Below are 23,266 nucleotides of genomic sequence, written 5' to 3' on the forward strand. Positions count from 1 at the left end.
GTCCTCTTTGCAGTTTGATTCAGAAGGAAAAAAGGGGAGAGTTCAAAGACGATACATATAGTATTACTCCTGGGGGAATTCTGCGCCACTGCACATATGCAGGATTTATGTCCCCTGCAGATTTCTTTGCTTTCCCACAGAAAAATGACTTTCTCATAGACTCATAGACTTTAAGGTCAGAAGGGACCATTATGATCATCTGGTCTGACCCCCTGCATGCTGCAGGCCATAAAACCGTCCCTACCCCTTCCCTGGACTCTGCTGTTGAAGTCCCCAATCCTGTTTTTAGTGACTGCAATCGGCAGAGACCCTCCTGCTAGAGATCCCTGCCCCATGCTGCGGAGGAAGGCGAAAAACCTCCAGAGGCTCAGCCAATCTGCCCTGGAGGAAAATTCCTTCCCGACCCCAAATATGGCGATCAGTAAGACCCCGAGCATATAGGCAAGAGTCTCCAGCCCGACCCCGTTAGCCATTATACTATTTACCCACCATTGCTTGGCTTTCCTTGACTACTATGTTTTACCATTAAACCATTCCCTCCATAAACTTATCTAACTTTATCTTAAAACCAGACAGGTCCGTTGCCCCCACCGTTTCCCTCGGTAGGCCGTTCCAATATTTCACCCCTCTGACGGTCAGAAACCTTCGTCTAATTTCAAGTCTGAACTTCCCCACGGCCAGTTTGTATCCATTCGTTCTGGTATCCACGTTAGTACTAAGCTGGAATAATTCTTCTCCCTCCTTTGTATTAATCCCTCTAATATATTTAAAGATAGCAATCATATCCCCTCTCAGCCTTCGCTTTGTCAGACTAAACAACCCAAGCTCCTCTAGTCTCCTTTCGTACGACAGCTTTTCCATTCCTCTGATCATCCTAGTGGCCCTTCTCTGCACCCGTTCCAGTTTGAGTTCATCTTTTTTAAACATGGGAGACCAGAACTGCACACAGTACTCCAAATGAGGTCTCACCAGCGCCTTGTACAACGGAAGCAGGACCTCCTTATCCCTACTAGATATACCTCGCCTAATGCATCCCAAGACAGCATTGGCTTTTTTCACCGCCACGTCACATTGTCGACTCATAGTCATCCTGCGGTCTACAAGAACCCCTTGGTGCATTTTTGCTTCTGTTTTATAAACAACATATAAAAAGAACTATGTTAAAATGTGTTAAAATGCAAATTCAAGCACTTAAAAGTTAGGAAATAAAAGATTTACAGTTGCCTGTGCAACCTAAATTCTTCCCCATTGGGCATCCTAGCTGAGCACTTAATGAGGAAGGGGTCCTGTTGAAAAAGTGGTATATGAACTTGTAATTAAAGACTGTATTGTAATCTATACACTCAGGATTGCATGGGTCAGTCTGTCATTTCTCAACTTTGGTAGTGTTTGACTACAAAACTTTCTTTTAACAGTTTTTTTCCTAGACATTTTTAAAGGAATAAAAGGTTGTTGTTTTTGTTTTTTAAACAACCTTATGTACAACTGTAAAAATCTAGAAGTTGAGGATGAACTATGCATTTGCTGGGAAAGAATCAGACAAAAGATACATGCAGGCATATATGCACTATGCATAGAAATAGTCAACACATTTTTAACTTACTCATTACAAATTTTCTCAGAAAATGATTTCAGAGGATTTTGTTTATTTGTTTAATTGTGGGAAAGTGCCCATATTAAAAAATATGCCCCTTCCTCCCTAGGAAAGTAGGAGTGAGAAAAGTATAAACCAATAAGAGAAAGGAAGTAATACTTTCATTTTTTAAAAAGGGGTTTTCCTGTGGGTAAATTGGAAAAATAATAAGCATGCTGAAAAACTTGTTTCCATACTTTGCTATTGTTTTCCTACTGGCAAAATCAAGACAAACCAAGTGTCCCTCTTTTCACTTTTTCTGATTGTCTTTTAACCTTGGCCATTTGGAAAACAGTAAGAAGTGTGAAAAGTGTTATGTTAGAGTAACCCTTCCTTAGAGAGTAATACTAGCACTTTTAAGTGAAGGTATTACTCACTATGTTACATACACTTCTAGTTTGTCAAATTTCTCCAATTGTAGGACAGATAAATAAAACTTAAATATGCTCAAAAGTAAAAACACATAGTGTTCAAAAAGTCCAGTGACAAGACATCCACCAAAAGTTACTTTTCCCTAGGGTACCCACTCAGAATTCATTGCCACGCACATATCTCTTCTTAGAAAATCAGAAAAGTTCTCTTCTGGATTCACTTTAAATATTCTGAGAACTAAAATATTGCCACTTTGAAATGATATTGCTGACACTAGCGGGTAGAGACAGAAAGTCCAGCATTCCAACCTGAAACATATTCGGTTGCATTGCAACAAGGAGGTCAAAGAACTCTTTATGAATTGGGGCAGTGGACGTGCTTCAGACAGAGAATGTCAGTTAGTACAGCACCATCAGTACAACTAAACCCATTCTTCCCATATGGGTTTTCCTTTGAAATACATAGCCTGTGCCTACAACACTGCATTGTAAGACAAGGACATCTTGAAGATGTAAAACCCATCTTTTTTAAAGAATTATTGCTCCTCTGATTGGGGGAAGTAGCTTTTGAACTTAAGTGATATGTTGTTTTTTAAAACCTTATGGATGACAGTCAAAATGAAGGTTTACAGATATAATACAGAAATTGGCAACCATGCGTAACAATGCTATTTATTTGCTAATGGCAACCCTTGCAGAGAAAATACCAGCCTTCTATCTCTAAAGCTGAGATGAATGTAGAATGAACAACTAAAAAGAATGCCAAATCCTCAGAGGGCAGAAGCAGCCTATTCCCAAAATTATCAAGTATATGCCAAGATACCACAGCCGCTGTGAAATGGACATTGAGATAAATTGTGACCAGATGCTTAACACAATTAATATTAACAACAAGGGGAAAGGACCACAAGCCAAAATAGGGACAGAACACGTTAATGAAGACTTAGATAAGTTAGATGCATTCAACAGGGCCTGATAAAATTTATCCCAGGATACTTCAGTATCTGGGAAAAACTGGACGTGCACAAGTCCATGGGGCCGGATGCGCTGCATCCGAGGGTGCTAAAGGAGTTGGCGGGTGAGATTGCAGAGCCATTAGCCATTATTTTTGAAAACTCATGGCGATCGGGGGAGGTCCCAGATGACTGGAAAAAGGCTAATGTAGTGCCCATCTTTAAAAAAGGGAAGAAGGAGGATCCGGGGAACTACAGGCCAGTCAGCCTCACCTCAGTCCCTGGAAAAATCATGGAGCAGGTCCTCAATGAATCAATTATGAAACATTTAGAGGAGAGGAAAGTGATCAGGAACAGTCAGCATGGATTCACGAAGGGGAAGTCATGCCTGACTAACCTAATTGCCTTCTATGATGAGATAACTGGCTCTGTGGATGAGGGGAAAGCGGCGGATGTGTTATTCCTTGACTTTAGCAAAGCTTTTGATACGGTCTCCCACAGTATTCTTGCCGCCAAGTTAAAGAAGTATGGGCTGGATGAATGGACTGTAAGGTGGATAGAAAGCTGGCTAGATCGTCAGGCTCAACGGGTAGTGATCAATGGCTCCATGTCTAGTTGGAAGCCGGTTTCAAGCGGAGTGCCCCAAGGGTCGGTCCTGGGGCCGGTTTTGTTTAATATCTTTATTAATGATCTGGAGGATGGTGTGGACTGCACTCTCAGCAAGTTTGCAGATGACACTAAACTAGGAGGCGTGGTAGATACACTAGAGGGTAGGGATCGGATACAGAGGGACCTAGACAAATTAGAGGATTGGGCCAAAAAAAACCTGATGAGGTTCAACAAGGACAAATGCAGAGTCCTGCACTTAGGATGGAAGAATCCCATGCACTGCTACAGACTAGGGACCGAATGGCTAGGTAGCAGTTCTGCAGAAAAGGACCTAGGGGTCACAGTGGACGAGAAGCTGGATATGAGTCAACAGTGTGCTCTTGTTGCCAAGAAGGCTAACGGCATTTTGGGCTGTATAAGTAGGGGCATTGCCAGCAGATCGAGGAACGTGATCGTTCCCCTTTATTCGACATTGGTGAGGCCTCATCTGGAATACTGTGTCCAGTTTTGGGCCCCACACTACAAGAAGGATGTGGAAAAATTGGAAAGAGTCCAGCGGAGGGCAACAAAAATGATTAGGGGTCTGGAGCACATGACTTATGAGGAGAGACTGAGGGAACTGGGATTGTTTAGTCTCCAGAAGAGAAGAATGAGGGGGGATTTGATAGCAGCCTTCAACTACCTGAAGGGGGGTTCCAAAGAGGATGGAGCTCGGCTGTTCTCAGTGGTGGCAGATGACAGAACAAGGAGAAATGGTCTCAAGTTGCAGTGGGGGAAGTCCAGGTTGGATATCAGGAAAAACTATTTCACTAGGAGGGTGGTGAAACACTGGAATGCATTACCTAGGGAGGTGGTGGAGTCTCCTTCCTTGGAGGTTTTTAAGGCCCGGCTTGACAATGGGATGGGATGATTTAGCTGGGAATTGGTCCTGCTTTGAGCAGGGGGTTGGACTAGATGACCTCTTGAGGTCGCTTCCAACTCTGATATTCTATGATTCTATGATTCTAGCTGAAGCAATCTCTGAACTGTTAGTGATTATCTTTGCGAACTCATGAAGGATGGGTGTGGTCCCAGAGGATTGGAGAAGGACAGACATAGTACCTATACTTTAAAAGGGGAACAAAGAGGACCCAGGGAATTACGGCCCAGTCAGCCTAACTTCAATATCCGTCAAGATACAGAAACTAATTATTAAAAAAAATCAAGTTATAAGAACATATAGGGTAATAGGTAAGGCCCTACTTGAATTGTGGGATAATTGTCAAATAATTGCGGCTGAGTTGCGGACAAGACATAGAATATCATGGAAAAATAATAATTGACCTTTATTAATTGTGATAATTTGGAAGAGCCAGAGAAGACCTATTGGTTTAACAAAAAAAAATGCTGGAATAATATAAACACTCAAGTATTAGGTTATGCCTGGTAATTATTTTTTGATAACCAGACATTTTGCTGACAGCCCGAGCCCCAGCTTCTATCAGCTCGGATAAATGGAGTTCTACTGTACTAATGGAGAAAAAAGTATGGGTTGCAAAGCTCAAAATGTATCCAAAATTGTGGACTGTGCCAAGTAAACTAATTAAAATCAAAATTGTGGTAGAAGCCTAATATTGCTGGATCTGCAATATCGCAAATTAAGTAGGGCCTTAGTAATAAGGTTCTAAGGAATAGCTAACTCAGATTTATTAAAAACAAATCATACCAAAGCAACCTAATTTCCTTTTTTGACAGAGTTACTGGCCTAGTGGATGGAGGGATGGAGTGGGGGGAGCTGTAGATATGATATATCTTGGTTTTTGTAAGGTTTTTGACATATTTTCATATGACAGTCTCACAAAAAAGCAACAACTAGGGACAGTGCTGGTGCTAGCCCATTGGGGACCCTAAGCAGGAATATTTTTGGGGCCCCTGCACACACCGCATACTAATGATTAATGGGCGGGGGGAGGGGGGGTTCTTGAGCTGCTCAGGGCCCAAAACAATTATTTAGTCTGCTTATGCTTAGCACCGTCCCTTACTAGAGAAAAGTATTCCAGATGAAATTACTATAGGGTGGTTGCAAAACTGGGGGACACTCCACACTCAAAGAGTAGTTATCAATGGTTTTCTATCAAATTGGGAGGGTGTATCTGGTAGGTTTCCTCAGGGGTCTTTCCTGTGTCTGGCACTATTCAATATTTTCATTAATGATTTGGAGTGGAGAGTATGCTTTTAGAATTTGTGGATGACATCAAATTGGGAAGGGGGTTAACTAGCATTATGGAGAACAGACAGGACTAGAATTCAAAACAAACTTGAGTAATTGGAGAACTGATCTGAAATCACCCAAGATGAAATTCAATATAGACCAGGGATAGGCAACCTATGGCACGCGTGCCAAAGGCGGCACACAAGCTGATTTTCAGTGGCACTCACACTGCCCGGGTCCTGGCCACTGGTCCGGGGGGCTCTGCATTTCAATTTAGTTTTAAATGAAGCTTCTTAAACATTTTAAAAAGCTTATTTACTTTACATACAACAATAGTTTAGTTATATATTATAGACTTATAGAAAGAGACCTTCTAAAAACATTAAAATGTATTACTGGCACGCAAACCTTAAATTAGAGTGAATAAATGAAGACTCGGCACGCCACTTCTGAAAGGTTGCTGACCCCTGATATAGACAAATGAAAAGTACTTCACATCAGAAGGGGGAAAAAAGTCAAATGCACAGCTACAAAATGGGGAACAACTGGCTAGGCAGTAGAACTGCTAAAAAGGATCTGGGGGTAAGAGTGAATCATCAATTGAATGAGTCAACAAGGTGATGTAGTTGCAAAAAAAGCAAATATTCTGGGGTGTATTACTAGGAGTGTCGTATGAAAGATATAGGAGGTAATTGTGCCGCTCTACTCAGCACTAATGAGGTCTCACCTGGAATACTGGGTGCCACATTTTGTCCACATCTTTCCTAATCAGGACACAGTCCAAAGGAGAGCAACAAAAATTAGACATCCTGATTTATGAGGAAAGGTTTAAAAAAACTGGGCATGTTTATTCTAGAGAAAAGAAAATTGAGGGAAAACCTGGTAACAGTCTTCAAATGTGTTAAGGGCTGTTATAAAGAGGATGGGGATCAATTGTTCTCCATGTCCACTGAAGAAATAATGGGTTTAATCTGCAGCAAGGGAGATTTAAATTAGATATTAGGAAAAAAATTTAACCATAAGGACAGTTAAACTCTGGAATAAGCTTCCAAGAGCAGTTGTAGTTTTTAGGAACAGGTTAGACACACACCTGCCAGGGATGATGTAGGTCTATTTGGTCCTCTCTCAGTGTAGAGGGATGGACAAGATGACGACTCAAGGTCCCTCAGGCCTACATTTCTATAATTCTATAAATCTAATCCTGAAAAATTAAACCCTCCATGGGAAAGGTACTCACAGGGCCTAATTCTGCCTGCACTTAAGATAGTGCAACTCTTAATGAGGTCAGTTGATGTAGTAACCCCACAGTCTAGGACTTACATTGTGCCCAGATACCTGTTCTGTGGAAAACCATAAGTATTCAGGATTGCCTCGGGGACACATTTAATTGAGCATTACACTTTCACTCAAAGGAGGAGGGGTGGTGGTGGTGGTGGTGGTGCACAGTCAAGCTCTGGGTCTGAGAAGTGCTGAACAGGAGGAATTGACCATCTATTCACTATAGATAAAGAAAACTTGTCTTTCTATTGGAAACTCTGGCTGAGGTGAGAGGAAAGAACTTACAGGCAGTCCCCTTTCATTTAGTGAACTAATTTCTCCAATCCTCTTCTATCCCCATAAATCTTCCAAGAAAGATTCTACCATACAATTACAACTGTACTTGAACTGTGAGTGCTGACTATTTAGTGATCCAGAAAATATGTCATTGTCACTGGCTGCGGTTCTGTTCACCGTTATCTATCTGTAGCTACACACAAAAATATTTTTGCCGACTACAGCTTCGATAAATATTTCCTCAGATTTTATTCCCAAACAATGAATACTCAGTAAAATGAGCTCCTATAATTAACTTTTCAGCAAAGCTGAGGCATGTGGTTAAATGAAGCTGGGATATCAGCAAATGATATATTTCATGGCCTATAAGATAGGAGTAGATCTCATCCAAAATAAGGGCTATCCTTCACAATTGCAGAGCCCAGGAAATTCATAGAAACTGAGTGATCAGACACAGATGCTCTGATCAGATTGATCAGGCCTATTAATTAGCATAATTTAAATGTCATGTCCAAAGCTAAAGTTTCTCCTTTCCACACAGTGCTTCTCCTCTCCCTCCTTCTTAATGCCACATTTCAATCCCCATCTCAAAATCTGTCATCTCCGACTCTTTCCCCCATATCCATGCTCTATTTAAATCCTGTTAATTCTTCCTTTTTATCACTACTTGAATCCATATTTCCTCTACATCACACTATCCATACCCACTTTCAAACCCTGGTCCCCTCATCCCTGATCATCTTTCACCTGCACTGCTATAACCTCCTTCTTTTGGGCCTCCCTTTAGCTTATTTGTCTCCTCTGGTGCATCCAACCCTGCTGACAAGAACATCTTTCTCTCCAGTCATTCCAAACATGTCAACCCCCGTCAAATCCATTCTCTGGCTCGGTCTTCTTCTTCTACATCAAGTTAAAGCACTTCATTTTTTGTGTGTGTTTGTTGTGAATGTGTACAACTATAGCACTGCATAAATAAGTAATAATAAAATACCAGGTTTCAGAGTAGCAGCCGTGTTAGTCTGTATCCGCAAAAAGAAGAACAGGAGTACTTGTGGCACCTTAGAGACTAACAAATTTATTAGAGCATAAGCTTTCGTGGACTATGCATCCGAAGAAGTGGGCTGTAGTCCACGAAAGCTTATGCTCTAATAAATTTGTTAGTCTCTAAGGTGCCACAAGTACTCCTGTTCTTCTTTTTTTAATAAAATACCAGGTATTCAACAGAAATGAAGAAGCCATAAAGCAAACTTAGCTCTAAGATGGTCTAATGGATAAGGCACTGGGCTAGGGCCTCTCAAGACCTGGGTTCAGCCCATGGCTCAAACAGCCACAGACTTCTTATGAGACCTTGGGCAACCCATGTAACCTATGACCCTTTGCCTCAGTTCCCCATTTTATAAGAGGCATAATATTTCCCTACTTCACAGGGGTGTTGAGAATAAATCCATTAGAATGTGAGCACTTCACATTCATTACAGAGATGAGGGATACCCCTAGGTACTTTGGATATTTTCTTGGAAGGAAGCTTATGGATCACAATGATACTCCATAACTAAAAGTAATAAATAAAATGGCATAAGATCATCTGCACCTGGCTGCCTATAACCTACCTAAAGTCAAACTAGGCCCTTGTTTGTATTTCTACAGTACAATAACTCATCAAAACTAGAAGCAACCTCATTGGAAAAGAAGCAATAGAGCTATTAGGAAAGTGGAATTTACATCCTGTGGGAATTGGAATTTACAACATTTGTTTTCATTCCAAAACAGGACGAAAAGAAAATAAATTTAAAAAATTGCAGAACAAAAAGTTCCAAAACATGTTGACATGGAAATGTCAAAATTAAAAATATTGACAGTTTCATTCATTCATTTGAAACAAAATGAATTTCGATTTTTTCCCTTAAGAAAGTGAGAAAGTTTAATCAAAATCAAAATGAAGCCTGGCCCTTGAAAAAAACCCTGAAACCTGCTCACAGACCTCCATGGGGCCACGGTCCCTCGGCTGAGAACCAGTGGCCTAAGTGATTCACCTTAATCACCACCCCCATTTTAAGAGTTTTCCTCCGGCCTTCCACTCCAAGAATTATTTCACTCATATTGAGCCAGTAGCAAAGTTAGGAATAGAACCCAGAAGTCATTTCCTTCCATTATCCAAGAATGAGATATAAATGTATCATTAAGGGTCTCTCTCTATCCACCATCCATGAGTTTTAAGTGACACTTTTATTGTGTTTTTTTTTTTACCAGAAAGCACATCTGTATGTAAAGTACAGATTTAAAATAATTTGGGACATTAAACTGTCATTACCTATATATATATTTAAATTACATCTTAGTATCTGAGCATGCAGCTGTTATATAAAGGCTTTTTTGCCCTTCAGGAATTCAAAAATGTTTTCAGGCTTATAAATCCTTCTCCCAAAATCACAATAACCCACTATTCTGTTCAGTTTTAGATTATATTGTACATTATCTTGATAAGGCCCCTTTTATTATTATTTTTTTATTTAACTTTTATGATTACCTCAGCTCAAGTGTCACCCTTAGGAACACTATTCTACACAAAGTTATTCCTTTTTTTTTTTTTGGTTGTTGTTACTGCTCATTTACTTTATGGTTAATCCAATCATAGAATGTCAGGGTTGGAAGGGACCTCAGGAGATCATCTAGTTTAACCCCCTGCTCAAAGCAGGACCAATCCCCAAACAGATTTTTGCCCCAGTTCTCTAAATGGCCCCCTCAAGGATTGAACTCACAACCCTGGGTTTAGCAGGCCAATGCTCAAACCACTGAACTAACCCTCCCTCCAATGAGGCATGGTGTTTTAACATGATGAGCTCTCTCTCTAAAATGTTTGACCCTAAACATAAAACTGTGCTACTCTGAAAATGCAAAAATAAAAGACTTAAACAGTAAGACAGGGTGTGCTGCATCCTGTTGTGAGTGAGGCACGAAGGTGAGTCAAGGAAATACTTCATTATTTCAGTAATACACACTATCTAAAATGTGTCATTATTTGTGACAGTAAGTTGAAGGGTCTTGACTCTGATTATGAAAGAAGAAAACAGGTTTTTGTATGTTTAGTGTATTCATCTGTTGCAAAAATCTATTAAATGATTATTAACATGCTGTGTTTAAGTATCTGTAAGATGATTTAAGGTGCCTTCTTTCCACAGATCAGGTCCCTCACTCCTAGTCTGTCATGTCAGAGGATGCCATAGCAATCAGATTTGAAACTGAGTGTTAATATTTAAAATGTTGACATTAACCATTTGAAAGTCAAGGAATAATGAGGTCACATTAATTGTTTTCAAATGATTAATGCCCACACTTTAATGGCAACATCCCTGGAATCACACCTTCACATCCCTGTGAGGTCAGAGAATACATTGGTATTTGACTCTTCATGTCACTGGCCCAAAAATTTACACCTAGAGGTCACTATAATCATCTTTGATAGTCGGTTGGAAAGGAAGGGAATATTATTCAGTAAATCAAAAATACCCCACATTACTACTACTATTTTTTTAAGTGTCAACAATGTGCTCAGTGCTTTACAAGACAAAAAATACAGACAGTCTCTGCCCCAAAGTGCTTACAAGATAAAACCAAAACAGATAGGATATACTAGGAAGGTCAGACAGATCAGTAACTGGAATCTTTTTCTTCCTTTTGTCATAAAGTATGATTAGATTTTTGGGGGTGGTTGTCCAAATACTGAGGCAAAAATTTCAAAAAGTGATTTTTGGGAGTCTCAGTTTTTTGGACATTCAACTTGAAACAACTTAAAGAGGCCTGATTTTCAGAAAGGGTATTCAGCACTTCCTGAAAAATCAAGCCTTTGTGGGGTATTTCTAGGTTGGCTCCCACAATCATTAGTCACTTTAGAAAATCTTGGACTGTGCCTTTTGGAGAGATTTGAGCTTCTGTAATATTCCAATTCCTGCAAAACTTTTTCTTTTTGAAGTCCATAACCCTTTTTTGTATATTTCTAGATAGTCATTTTAACCTGATTGTCCAATTTTCCATTTCGGTTTGAAGCACAATGGATTCCAGTCTCCAAAGTACAGCAGTTATAATGATAGCCTTTACTCATTTTAGGTTAGGCTTTCTCTGCTACCATTCTGAGATAAGCTCTCCGTTCTTATTGAGAAATCTTAATCAGTAGGACTACAAATCCCCTGGCTGAGATTTTTAAATCAGAAGCCAGTTTGCATAGCAGGGCTGTTAATAATGGCCAAAAAGTATCAGATACATGTGTCTGGCAATGGGGGACATTTGATTTTCTCCCCTAGGAACAGCACAGTGGGCTTGGTTCTGCTCTGAGTTACGTGGCTGTAACTCCACTGAAGTCAGTGGAGCTACTCCTGATTACAGTGGTGTAAGTGAGAAAAAAATCAGACTTGATGTATGAGACAGCAGAGATCTGAGTTAAATGCTGCTGCACTAGCATTGCATTCATGCATACCCCTTCTGTCAACACACTGCATGGGTGTAAAACATTAGTTCAGTCAATGCAGACTACTCTGGTGAGCTGCAAAGGGCATAAAGCTGCACCTGTGCAGGTCACTTTTTACAATAGTGCCGTGCGTCTACAGTAGGAATTTGCTTTGGTGCAGTTACCACAGCATGGCTACAGTGGCAGCTAGTGCCACAGTACAGACCACCTAATATATGACAATATCAGCTGTACTCATTCAAAACTATTCTCCCAGTATGCTTTTGTGCTATCTCCTTAAGGACCCAATCCTGCGAACCTTTGCTCATGTGAATAGTTCCTTTAATATCTGTTCGCGTGTGTGAGGACTATTCATGTGACCAAGGGTTTGCAGGATTAGATCTTTATATTGCTAGTACACTTGGGCAAAGACTCATTTTTTTGCCTTACAGCACTGAAATATTAGCAGGAATAAATGCTATCCTGGTCCTCACATGATTTACCACCACTCATTGCTACAAAGACGTCTTCATGGAGTCAGGGGCTTACACTGGCACTGTCAAGAAACTAACAGAAAACGTTACATGAAACCTGCTAAAGAGAGCTGAAAAATGACCTCCCTCATTCCATGTGTTCTGCTGTTATGCCAGTGAGAACAGTGACTTATCTCCAAAATTCATCCCCATTCTTTATTTCCTTTGTTAATCTTCTGGCAGGAAATATGAGGGGGCAGGCAAAAAAAAACCCACTAGAGAACAATTCCCCAGGAAAAGCAGAAGGAGGATAGGGGAAAATGAGTAGAACTGAGCAAGGTATTTGCACCAAAACAGGAACTATACAAAAAGCTCTCCTGTATTCTAGTTTCTCCTCTAACTCAAAACTCAGGACAAAGTTAAGAGTGATATTTGCTTAGAGATATGAATTTTTCATGTAAACCTGGGCCCACCTCCAAACAACACAGTGGGCTAATCAATGGCTTAGAAGAAGATTCATCTAGATATGCTGGTTTGCATCTTGGGCAGCCGGAAATGACCAAGTTATTTTTTTAATGAAATTTGTTCTACTATTTGATGTTCAAAACAAACGTCAGGGTCAAGGAGATGTGAGTTCACACTAATTATTTTTTATTTGCTTTTAAATGTTTATCAAAATCCATGCAGAATGAAACCCCAAAATTTCATGCAGCTCTAGAAATGAGTAGAATCAGTGAAAAGGAAATATTCAAGCCCTCGAAGTGGAGCTGGGCTTCCTTTCTCCTTCCTTCCTAACCTTGGGCCTCATAGGTACACATACTACATTGGAGATGACGTGAAGCTGGCTTATCCAAGAAGCATTACTCCAGGATGCAACTCTTTGGGGGAGAATAACTTCTCTCCTGCTCCAGCCAGTACCGGGTTTACAATGGCACCAGTGGCACCAGGCCCACACTTGAAAGGGGCCCACAGTAAGTATTCGGAGGCCCACAAAGGTTTAATCCAGCTCTGGCCACAGCCAAGCAGTGTGCTGCAAGGTGTGCTGGGAGTTGTAGTTTGCACTCCTCAGCCTTCCAGGAGAGCTTAGCGAGAACAGTTTGTACCAGAGCCTGGTGAATGATCATGAGTTTCAGAGGAAGGCTATAAAAGTCACCAATCCCAAATAACGAAAGTGGCAAACAAGAAATAATAGTATATCCAGGGCTAGACCTCATAAAATGTGTCAAACGGTAGAAGTACAGGTGCATGATAGTGAATACTTTTCTGGTGTTGGTGTTCAGTGAGTTCTATGACAGAAGCGCTGTTCACTTTGTAAAGTACTGAATGCTTATTGCTTGGGGTTTGAATCTGCTCACAGATTGGCTGATGAGCCTCACTGGTGATCCTGTATAAACATATTGGGTCCGACTGTTACTGATGCTCACGTTGATAAATACCTTATTCCTCAAGAGGTCTCATTGGTTTCAGTGGGACTATTTATGGAGTAAGGCTCTATTTAGCATAAGAGATGAGCCCTTAGTGAAGTTCAAGATAAAAACATTGGTATGTGCTCTGATACCCAAGAACAGAATGGGACATTTTCTTTGTTAACAAAGTTGATATCATGGTCTTGTCAAAAGAGACATTAAAAACCTCTCCTATGTATTTCTTCTGTGAATCTAATTTTAACCTAGAGATAACTTTTAGAAGATCAGGTAATTATTTTTATACAGCTCCACAAATGTGATAGCTTATGCACCTCACTTTCACAGCAGGAAGAGATGTTTAGTTTAAGATAATCCAAACCTGTTAATAAAAAATAACTGTTCAAGAGGATGTTAGGGCGTCTTTCAAGGAAAAGAAGAAAAGGAGATAATTTAATCTCTTAATAGCCCCAAATTACTGGTTAAAAACTGTGTGATTATCAAATTGCAACACTTTATCAACCAGAATGGAAGATTCAGAGACGTGGCAGAAGATCAGAATATCTTTATCATAAGACATGTTAATGCATGTCCCTTGATAATTCCCTACTGACCACTCAAAATGGACCACCAACATTTTTTTCATTAAAATTGCATAGTGCCATATACTGGCTTTGGATACACAGCCCCATATATGACACCCAGAAGCTAATGGAAGCTCCAAATTCAAGTGTTTCAAGTCAAAGGATAGTCTATTCTTTTTAGCCAATTTAATGGTCTAATACTGTATATCTTTTTAAATAAAAACAAAAATATTTGCATGCTTTATTTTCTTGTTTCTGGCCTGCTCCTCATCATTCCCAATTTAAAATAGTATTGATTCATTTAATAGCCTTTCTTCGGGGAGAGGGGGTTCTGTTTCCTGTAGGCAGAAATATGCTTTATTCATAGAAATTTAAGCAAACATGAGTTGTGGATAGAAAATCACTTAGGTACTTTGGAAAACTTTACCCATCATCTTCACAGTAATTCTTCTTGCCCCAGTGAAGACATGTATCCTTATGGAGCAAAAATTTAAGCACATGCTGAAATCTCATTGAGTCAAATGGGACTTAAAGACATGCTTAAAGTTGAGTGCTTATCTGTTTTGCTGAAACAGGACTTCAAATATCAACTGACAATTACTTTCCTACCTCATCTCTCCTTCTTCATTCTCCTGAACACAAGCCTTCTAACAACAGGATGGCAGAGGAGGTTTTAACATCACAATCCAACTTAAATATTTCCTGGGAAGCGGGGCACTAGCCCCTTCTGGCTGCATGGCACAGGGACACCACACACCTTTTCAGCTCCCTGAACCAGTGTCTAGCCACACACGAAGAACCTCCACATCTGAACTTTCCCAAACGTTGTCTAGTATTTACAGGTTCTACGAGGTGAAACAGCAGCAGTAAGAGTCAAGCTCTGACTTCAGTGTTTACATTAAACAGTGGAATCATCAGCCTCCACTGTAAGAGAAATGCTGCACCTTTTTTCCATTTAGAATCACCACCCACATCTCCTTGTGGCACTTCACTCAAGGCGGAGGATGAGTCACCTTTTCCTCTTTCTATTAGAGAACTGCAATATGTTAAATTGTACAGTCTTGGGATTCAGCTTATTAAGTAAATGCAGAGGAGCTGGATACTCACTCTCCCATCCTGGGAGCCAAGGGAGGCTGCTGATTCGGTTTTTCAAACAGGCCTATTTTACCTTTTAGGATATTGCTCACAGCAGCCTTCAAGTCAGGAGGGAGAGATTCTCCAGCTCAACATTGAGTTTAAAAATGTGAATCAAGAGCTACCCTTGCACAGCCTCCTATTCAGCTTTTTAAATGCATAATAAAAGGTTTTAAAAACCTCTTCTCACCATGAGAAGATTCTCTGGCAGGAAGCTGGGGAATTAATGTCACTGTCTAAAGAAAACTAATGGAACCTGAAAATAGTATATCAAGGGAGGACATTGTGTGGTGCAAAGACTCCAAGAAAAGAAACAGAATAGATGTTACTTTAGACCTTGTTGCTCAGATTTTCCCTTAAGGTGAGGAGGGAGGTTTGGGAGATACTGAGCTGGTTTTGCCATCAAAATTGTTTTTCATCATAAGGGGAAAACAAAAACAAAAAACTAACCACAAATACCACCAGAATTAGATTTGGATTTTTTTAAAAAAACATTTAGCTTTTGGCATGAATAATTTTTCACTTCACTATGTAAAATTATAATTAAAGACAGGAACTCAGCAGCTTAGTTTTACAACTTACCCAACAATAAGGAATTTGAGATGTTTGAACAGAATAAGACAGACAGAGAGTAGCAAACAGCCTGCCTAAGAATGAAAAGGCCCAACAAACGTAAACTGTAATTCCACATGTAATTAAATGCATTTGAAATCAATTTGTTTTCTCTACGTGCATAAAAGACATGATTTTCAAAAACTCCAATTGTTGGTCTAACTCTGCCCCCATTGAAGTCAATGGTTAAGCTCCCATGGACTTTAAAGGGAATTGAATTAAGCCCATACAGTGCTTTTGAAAAATCTCACCTACACTCTTCATAAACATCCTGTGTATTTAATACAGTGCATGAAAATAATCATATACCTTAACAGGAATTAAGAAGGGCTCTATATACAGAGGGAAGATGAAACCATAGATGCATTTAAACACAATGAAGATTTCCTTCTACTTCAATGCCTTGAAAATACTATAATCATATAATCTGAGACAGAATTTTAAAGTTCAGTCAGTTAAAATGGAACATTTACCTTGTAAGATTCAGACTCCATTGATAAAAGCAGGAAAGAAAACAGCTCATTGCCAAGTCTCCCAGGTCTGTCTTACTTACTACAAAGAAAAACAGGGAGATCACATTAGAAATCTCACTCACAGTCAGTTTTTTTAAAGTGGTGATGCTTTTAGTGAAAGATAGCCAGGCTGGAAAATATACCTTCACAACATATTAGGCCCCTATGCAAAGAAGAAACAAACAAACAAAAAAAATGAAGCAGTTTGCTAGACCTGTGAACATTCCTGCTGAGGTAAATGATCTAAGAGGCTAATGCACAAGCAAAGAAGCTGGGGGGGTGGGAGGGAGCAGCTACAGCACTGGAGAAACCAGCAACACGAACCAGTAAGCAAGAATAATTTTCAATTTCTGATTGGAAAAATAGAAACACTTCAGTGACCTTAACTACAGCTGTTAAAAGTTCTCTAGCTGTAATGATACACTGTATTTGTATAGCACTTTTCCTCCATCTGTCTCAAAGTGCTTTTCAAAAGACAGAAAAGTATTGTTTATCCCCCATTTTACAGATGGGGTAAATGAGGCCGGGAGATTTTAAGGGCCTGACCCACGCACCCATGCCAAAGTAAAACTGGGGCCCTCCGATTGACATCAAAGGGAGAATGACAGAGTACACAGAGGTGATTTGCTCAAGGTCAAAGACTGAGTTAATGGCAGAGAGGAAAAGAGATGCTCATGGAGTCTAAAAGTGACTTTGTACTGGAGTGTTTTTTATTTCCCGAATGACTTTCGAGAGAATGAAGCAGTTATAGATTGTGCAATAACCCAGGTCCCTTCTAAATTGACATCTGGCTATTATTAATGTTCATCTGCCCGTAAGACTTATTTCTGTCTTGTCACACACACAAAATATGAAAGTAACTCTCACCCAGTCCCTTTAACTCTACAGTTTTGACCAATATATGCCCTTTGTGGCTTTCAGCCTCTCATAGATATTCAGCAAATGAGCCCGGAGAACACAAGTTTTTTACACTGCTCAGCACTCGGAACAAGTTGTTCCAAGACCCTGAAGAGGTATCTGACATATGACACACTGTCTTTCTGTAAGGCAGGCAATAGAGAGAGAGGAAATCACAAGTACCCATTATAATATTCTTATATACACACAGGTATGAATAAGTTTACAAAAAATGACAATTAAATTAAATCAACATTAGGAGGTAGCAGTTATAACAATTGCTTTAAAGCCTGGAAATTTGAAGTTGTTAGGAGTTCCATAATCAGTCATTATTCTGATTCCATATTCTCATTCACCTAATTCGTGGTGTAATATGCAAGTCATTATGCAAGATACAAACATATGGGGTACCTTAATCAACATACATTGAACTTTGGAGCATGGATGCCATAGACTATGCTCATTCATTAATAGTGGAATGGCAGCTGTGAAGTTGTTTGGGTGATTTTGTATATGGAGAGATAAGTGGTTTTGTTGAAAAAAGAGGTGGCTCTTCGGTAATGGTGATGGAGATCTCTCAAGAGCTCCACTTTTTAATATATTTACTAAATTTACAGTTTGGTTAAGGGTTTGAGGTCCATGTTAGAAAAGTGGATGAGGACATTTTGTTAATGAATTTATCATTTAATTCAGGCAGGGATTAGGAGGTATAATGTATCATATGGCCTATTATTTTGAGAGGACAACACTGACAGTTTCAAACTCATCCTGCTTGTTGTGACTTCAGTTCCCACTTCCCCCAGCTAAACGCAACTATGTAGTGGTACACTGAAAAACGTAGGACAGAAATTTAATGAGAGCAGTCCTCCTTGTGCAGTTTCCAATACATTCTATTCCTGATTATATAAGTGTCCTGAGAATAGATTCTAATGGTATTTTCAGAGTGGTAGCCGTGTTAGTCTGTATCAGCAAAAACAGCGAGGAGTCCTTGTGGCACCTTAGAGACTAACAAATTTATTTGGGCATAAGATTTCGTGGGCGAAAACCCACTTCGTCAGATGCATGGAGTGGAAAATACAGTAGCAGGTATATATACACAGTACATGAAAGGATGGGAGTTGCCTTACCAAGGTGGGAGGTCAGTGCTAACGAGACAATTCAATTAACAGCAGGATACCAAGGGAGGAAAAATCACTTTTGTAGTGGTAATGAGGGTGGCCCATTTCAAACAGTTGACAAGAAGGTGTGAGTAACACTAGGGGGAAATTAGTATGGGAAAATTAGTTTTTGTAATGACCCATCCACTCCGAGTCTTTATTCAAGCCTAATTTGATAGTGTCCAGTTTGCAAATTAATTCCAGTTCTGCAGTTTCTCATTGGAGTCTGCTTTTCAAGTTTTTTTGTTGAAGAATTGCCCCTTTTAAGTGACCAGGCAGATTGAAGTGTTCTCCTACTGGTTTTTGAATGTTATAATTCCTGATGTCAAATTTGTGTCCATTTATTCTTTTGCGTAGAGACTGTCCAGTTTGGCCAATGTACATGGCAGAGGGGCATTGCTGGCACATAATATAAAAATAATATTTTGGCATTTCTACCTGTGCATAAGAGGCAGAAAATGAAAAAAAAATCTGGTCTATATTGCCTAAAAAACATGGCATTCTGGCATTCTATATTGCCTAAGAATTCTGGAGATTTTAGTTCAATTTCAGAAGGATTCAGGAAGCAGGATGCCAGAACAGTTGACTCCTGCCAATCCAACTGCTTCTAGTAGCAGACAAGGAAGTCAGGATGGCCTTCTATAAAGAAAAGGTACCAAATATTGCCCAGAAATGGGAATCCAGCTTCTTCCTAGAGGGTATTACCCTAAGGAAAGCATTGGTCAGGGAGATAGCTCAGGTAAGCCTCAATTTCAGGGCAATTTGGATAAACTTTGCACGAACATCTAGACTTTCTGATGCTTATCGGAATCTTTTGAAATGCACTCATCACTACTAATTATCTTTTAATTAATGCTGAACCTGACATCCAGTGTTATTTTGCTGCAGGGGTATTAATCCAAAGTAAACATTGCTTGACAAATACCAGTTACTGCTTAAATTATTTAACAACCTACTATACTCTTGAAATATTCCTTTTTATAATCTCTATGCATTAGCTGCACAAATAGGATTAGTTATGACAAAAAAGTGAAGGGAAAAAAATTCTCATTCAGGAAGGTCTCCCGTCTCAGTGAGATATGCACTGAGCCAACCAGAGCCAAGAAGTTATCAAAATAATAATAATAATAAAAAAAAAGACGATAACGACTTGAGAAGAAATTAGTCTGCTTGATCCTAAGTCTAATAATACTCTTGTATTTTTTGTACCTGAGCATAATCTTTGTACCTCAGGCTCTTTTTGGTCCTGAAATCTGTGTGTCTGTGTTATCTGTAATTGCACATTCTTAAAGAAGAAGTGCTATTGCTTCAGGTAACGTTATTTCAGTTTATGCTAGTCTCATGCAGAAGGATACAGGTGTGCCCATCATTCAAAATCTTTGCATAACTCATTTCCCCAATTTAAAAATAAGCTAATTCAAAATAATGAAAATTAATAAGCTAATTAATTTCAACAAAACCTGAAAACAAGATATAAAAATGTCATTGTGTAATGTAAGCATGAGTAAATCCAACAGATAAACCATTAATTGTTATCACACATGTCATAAAGGCAGAGACATGCAACCAAAAACAATTAGCAAATGCACACAACCAGAACCCTACAAATATGCACAACTGCTATACCCAAATCCTATGTTATATGTCATGCCTGGAGACAAACTAATGAATCCAATGGCAAGTTAAAAAAAAAATCAAACAAAAAACCCCAATGACTTTAATAAGACTCATCTCTTTTTATTAGCCTTTGAACAATAATCTCCCTAAAGATTGCAAGTTATATTACCGTAAATAAAAATTAAAAAACATTTTTACCATACACACCTTAGTCACTGCTTCACTAGGCAAAAAAGGAGAATATGGTCCTGATATACATATGAATAAAAATGTTTCTTATAATTTTGGTTACACCTGGATACCATTATAATGGATGCATTCTAAATACCAAGACAGCTAGAGAAGACAGGATCTGTTCAGTTCAAGAGCATCAACTATATATTTTGGAGGATTGTTTGGGGTTAGTGCTCACTAGGAACTAATGGGCTGTTGCTTCTTTCCGCCCACCTGATTGCACACACCAGGACTCCTTGCATCCTTCCAGTCCTACCAACAAGCTTCCTGGCTGGCCACGCTTCCACCCCCTCTTTTTAAGGGACTCCTTGTAACTCCCCACAACCTCCTTCCTACTAAGAGTTGCAGGTGTCCTCATTTGTCCCATCTCCCATACCATGCCAGGAGCTTTGTGTGCAGCTTCATTCCCATTTCCCCCTATTCCTTCCAATGCCAGAAGTTGTGTGCGACTCCCTTCACCCCATGCCAATGCATCTCAATTCCCTACCACCAAGGATTCTGTGTGCCCCTCCACTCCCCAGGGTCCCCCATTTTCCACACCATGCTAGAAGCTCTGTGCATCTCTCCTTCCCCAACCCCTTCACAAAGTACCTTTCTTTCCCCCAGACTGTAAGGGAGAGGTCAGATGTGGATGACTGGTGTTCTCTTTTCCCCACCCGGAGCAGACTTTGAGAAGCAGGATGTTAGGAAGGAGGAAGGAAAGAAGACTTTTCTCCCTTCTCCCTCTGGCTGCCTGTGCTGGCTGAGTATCTACCCCATTGCTTCCAGTAGAGAAAGCAATTATTTCCTTTTTGTCATTCAGGGTGTAAACATGTTAAACCCTATTGGGAAGAGGAACAGGGGTATTGTTATGCTGCAAGATGTTTGTCATAGTTTCAGGGAAACTGCATCTGTATTCCCCCTCCATGATCAACCAAAGACATCCACTTTAGGCTACCGGCTCCCAGCTCCCAGCCATCACCTACCCTAGGCAGAGACCTGCATCTCACCCCCCTTTGAATGGGGATTTTAAGGCTGCACAGCTCCCTGATTTACACTGGGATATCCCCAGAAAGCCCAACTGCCTAAACAGGCCAGTGCCTGCACTTTGCTTTCTCTCCAAAGACTATGACCAATGTATTGCTCTTAGTTATAAGTGACTACACAGTTCCTTCTAAGCAAGCACATTTATTCTTCAGGTAAAAGTATTATAGAGAAAACATATTAAAACAATAAAAGAACCTATTCACATACAAAAAAGATTGCCAGCAATCACCTCAAATTCCAACTTAGGACTCTGGTAGATTTTAGTCCTTCAAAACCTACAATTGGGCTTTCCCTGTGGTTACAAGTTCACATGTTTTAGATCCAAAAACCGAACGAAGTCTGAGCAGGTCAGACATTTCTTTATACAGCTCAGACTTTTGATCCTGGTCTTCTGTAATAGGTAATCAACAGACAATCACCTTCTTCTCAGAGGGTAGCTTCAAAAGGCTGGGCTTTTGCATCAATAGAATTTAGGGAATTTGCATTAACCTCTCCCTAGAAAATCCACGTAATTATTGTCCCCAAAGTCCATATTTGTCTGGCACATTTTCAGCATAGTCTTTTGAACTCCCAGATCTCAAATCTGTCACATCTCCCCTCTAGAGAGGTTACGTACAATCCCAGCTCACAATAATACACTTAATACAGTAAGATCTTTCAGGATATTGCCCTCTTTCTCTCTCAGTGTTAACAGGTGCCATCAACAGATGTCAGTGGCTCCAGGTGTCCTTAATTTTCTCTTTTGATCTTCCAGTTGTCACACAAAATCATTTAGGTTCTGGCCACTGATGCCTAGAATAGTCCCTAAAATTGTGGAACTGATCAGATGCAGCATTCAAAAAGTACTGTGCTACATATAGACAGAAATGCTCTCAAGAATAAGGCCTTATACATTTGGCCAATAAGCAATTTTAAGTAGTGGATTTCTCTCTCCTGGCACTTACTACCAGGTGTAATCTTTTGTTTTTAAAATGACCTATTTATTTACTGTATAGCAGCTTTGAAAGGCAGCTAGAACATGTGCTACTTTTTCACAAAGTAAGGCAATTTGGTTTTATCATATTTTGTAAGTGTAATACTTCAATTTCCAGGGAACGTTGACACAGAGCAGCAATATTTGCATTGATATTCCAATTCTGAAGGAGCCCTTACACGTTAATGGCATTATTGTCCATCTCATAAACCTTTACTGACAATTTAACGACACATACAGGAGTCATTAGGATGCCAATACAATTACACTAACATTGTATCTGCTCTGTAATAATATTCATGAGTATTAGTTGTACTTGGCTGCTTACTGTGTTTCATACTTCTCACCTCTCCCTCATTACAGTCCCAAATTTACCTGTCTTGCACAAACCTGCTGAGATATCCCTTCTATTACTGTAAATTATTTAAACAAGAAATATTGACCCAGGAAGCTTATACTATAATTCAAAATAACAGATCTTGCATCATCTTAAGCTCTTTATAATATTACTTTTCTTGTGTCTCTCAAGTGGCATTTTTGTTCCCCATTGGGCCTTGGGAGGTTGAAATCACCACTCATCTATGCTACACTCCTGAGACAGTGGCAACTAGATATTTAATAATTTTCAGTGCCAGCAGCATTGCTTAATTACATCACCACAATGCACTATTTACATCCACAGGAGTTACCGGTGTTTTGTAACACTCACAGCTTTACAAAAGTTGTGCTGATCTATTCTGAGCCAATCAAATTTGAGTTTCTTTGGATATTTTCTCTCTGTCATTCTGCATTCAATTCATGAAGTTCGCTTTACAGATTCCCCCCTCCTCTTTAACCAGATAAAGAGATCCAGATTCTAACGCAAAAGAAAGATGTGTCTAAGGAGAAAGGT

General features: G+C 39.7%; 1 protein-coding gene across 5 annotated transcripts in view; it reads right to left on the minus strand.

Annotated features, from left to right (window-relative positions):
* Positions 1-23,266, minus strand: part of LINGO2 (leucine rich repeat and Ig domain containing 2) — a 760,588-nt gene that overhangs the window by 448,529 nt on the left and 288,793 nt on the right. For all 5 annotated transcript variants that reach the window (XM_005294759.4, XM_005294758.4, XM_065549693.1 and 2 more), the window contains one exon: positions 16,432-16,510. The gene's annotated coding sequence lies outside the window, so the exon portion shown is untranslated. The remainder of the gene's footprint in view (positions 1-16,431; positions 16,511-23,266) is intronic.

The sequence above is a fragment of the Chrysemys picta genome, chromosome 6, assembly GCF_011386835.1.
Source record: "Chrysemys picta bellii isolate R12L10 chromosome 6, ASM1138683v2, whole genome shotgun sequence".
Classification (NCBI taxonomy): Eukaryota; Metazoa; Chordata; order Testudines; family Emydidae; genus Chrysemys; species Chrysemys picta.